Source organism: Ovis canadensis, chromosome X, assembly GCF_042477335.2.
Source record: "Ovis canadensis isolate MfBH-ARS-UI-01 breed Bighorn chromosome X, ARS-UI_OviCan_v2, whole genome shotgun sequence".
In the NCBI taxonomy this organism is placed as follows: Eukaryota; Metazoa; Chordata; class Mammalia; order Artiodactyla; family Bovidae; genus Ovis; species Ovis canadensis.
Genome location: NC_091727.1, coordinates 66,815,917 through 66,818,912, shown reverse-complemented (window position 1 = coordinate 66,818,912; position 2,996 = coordinate 66,815,917). Strand labels below are relative to the sequence as shown.

General features: G+C 33.9%; 1 pseudogene; it reads left to right on the top strand.

The window, feature by feature from the left end:
* Positions 1-260: 260 nt before the first annotated feature.
* On the top strand, positions 261-2,171 carry LOC138930738 (centromere protein R pseudogene; annotated as a pseudogene).
* Positions 2,172-2,996: the final 825 nt, after the last annotated feature.

Sequence of the window (2,996 nt, the reverse complement as noted above, 5' to 3'; positions counted from 1 at the left end):
GAAGGAGAAGGGGACAACAGAGGATGAGATGGTTGGATGGCATCACCAATGTGATGGACATGAGTTTGAGAAAGCTCCATGAGTTAGTGATGGACAGGGAAAACTGACGGGCTACAGTCCATGGGGTCACAAAGAGTTAGACACGACTGAGCAACTGAACTGAATTGAATGCATATATATGGAATCTAGAAAGATGGTACCAAAGAATTTGTTTGCAGGGCATCAGTGGAGAAACAGACACATACAACAGACTTATGGATATGGGGAGAGGGGAGGAGAGAGTGAGATGTAAGGATAGAGTAACACGGAAACTTACATCACCATATGTAAAATAGATAGCCAATGGGAATTTGTTATATGTCTCAGGAAACCAAAACAGGTGCTCTGTATCAACCTAGGGGGTGGGATAAGGAGGAAGATGGGAGGGAGGTTTAAGAGGGAGGGAAGATATGTATACCTATGGCTGATTCATGTTGAGGTTTGAAAGAAAAGAAGAAAATTCTGTAAAGTAATTATCCTTCAATTAAAAAATAAATAATTTTTTCAAGATACAAGGACACTACTAGAAAAAAGTGTCAATTGATATGATACATCACATTCATAGAATGAAAAAATAATATATAATCATCTCAATAGACAAAGCATTTAACAAAATTCAACATACATTTATGATTTAAAAATTCATAAAAATTTAGCATAGGAGGAATGTGTCTCACCATAATAAAGGTTATTTATGAGAAGCCCATGCTAATACCATATACTTGGTGTTAAATGGTTGAAAGCTTTTTCTCTAAGATCAGGAACAAGACAAGAGTGCCCACTCTTACCACTCCTATTTGACATAGTACTGGAAATCTTAGCTACAGCAATCAAGCAAGATAAACATAAAATGTATCAGAATTGGATAGAAAGAAGTAAAAGTGTCTTTATTGGAAGATGACATGATTATACATATATATATATATATATATATATAAATGCTAAATATTCAACCAAATGAAAAGCACGATACAAAATCAACACACAAAAATTAGCAACATTTATTTACTCTAGAACATTATTTTTTTAAAAATAAAGAACTTGATTCCATTTATAATAGCATCAAAAAAAACCCAAGGAATAAATCTAACTAAAGAGATGAAAGATCTCTAAAAACTACAAGAAATTGAAATAAAGTGAAGAAGATACAAATAAATGGAAAGGAATCCCTTGTTTATGAATTAGAAAAATCAATATTGTTAAAATGTCAATACTACAAAAAGCTATCCATATATTCAAGGCAATTTTTATTAAGATTCTGAAGGCATTTTTTAAGATATAGGAAAAGCACTACTAAAATTTATATGGAACTTCAAAAGACCCTAAATAGCCAAAGAAATCCTTTAGAAATAAGAACAAAGCAAGAGTGTTTCTCTCAGAAGTTTCTCTGTTTTTGGAAAAGGTTGTTCAGTGATTTTATCCAGTGACAACAGTGTGTCCCAGAATGACGAAGTGCCTTTTAAAAGATCACTGAAATTGGATGGTCTATTAAAAGCAAATGCATTTGATCCTTCAAAAATCACAAGAAAGAAAAGTGCTGCAGCCTGTTCTCCAAAAGCTACTGCTGCTGCTAAGTCGTGTCAGTCATGTCCGATTCTGTGCGACCCCATGGACTATAGCCTACCAGGCTCCTCCATCCATGGGATTCTCCAGGCAAAAGTACTGGAGAGGGTTGCCATTGCCTTCTCCGTCTCCAACAGCTGGAACCTGCCAAATGAACCCATTTGCTTCTTCCACAAGCTCTAAAGAGGAAGACAGTAAAAATAATCCATCAAATGAAACGAGGAAAAACTGGAATCATTTCAGTATAACCAATAAAATGAATCTACCACACAAAACAATGACAAATTCATGGTGTTGCTACCTAAAAAGTTGAGAAATAACGGAAATAATGTAAAATCTAAGTAGTATACAGGTTTTGGAAAGCATTAAAGAGCTTGAAAACCTCATTGGCATCTCCCTTGCATAATGTGTCTAAAAAAAAAAGAAATGCATAAAATAAAGGACTAATGACAAAAGTAACAAAACAAAAAACATTTGAAAAGAAAAATTCAGGACTTCACAACAAAGGTATTTAGGAGAAATACACTAACTGTGAATGCCAACTTCTGTATCTGGATAATCATGTTTAAAGAAACAGAAGAGATGCTTGTAAATAATTTTCCCAGTAAATATCAGATCATAGCATGGGCAGGTGCATGTCTATATAAATTTTCTTGCAGCTAATTTAAACTTTCTGTACACACTAATAGATAATCTCAATGTAAATAATATGTTTCTTCTTGACCCTTTAAAGTAAGCCAGCATATAGAAGAGGATCTTGACTTATATGCTGTATCTCATATGCTTCTGTATAGTTTGAGCATTTGTGAATAGACTTAATAAATCATGAATGAAAATGACAAAAAAAGAGAATAAAGCAAGAGTCATCACACTTCAAAACAGTATGTACTAACATAAAAGCAGACACATATACCAATAGAACACAATTGACAGCCCAGAAATAAACTCAATAATATATGGTCAACTAACATTTAACAAAGGAACCAATGGAGAAAAGACAGCTTTTTCAATCAATGGTGCTGGAATAATTGCATTTTCACATGCAAAAAATAAAATCGGACCCATAACTTACACCACTTACAAAAATTAACTCAAAATGGATTAAAGACTTAAATGTAAGAAATGAAATCATGAAACTCTTGGAAGAAAACAGCAATAATGCTCCTTGATGTAAATTTAGTAATGATTTTTGGACACCTAATCAGGGAAGCCCCACCTAACCCCAAGCAACACAATAAAAAATAAACAAGTGGAAAGAACCTCCAAGATGACAGAAGAATAAGACATGGAGCTCACCTTCTTCCCAGAGATACTACAAAATTACATCTACATGTGGCATAACTCCCACAGAACATCTACTGAATGCTGGCAGAAGACCTCAGACTTCCAAAAAG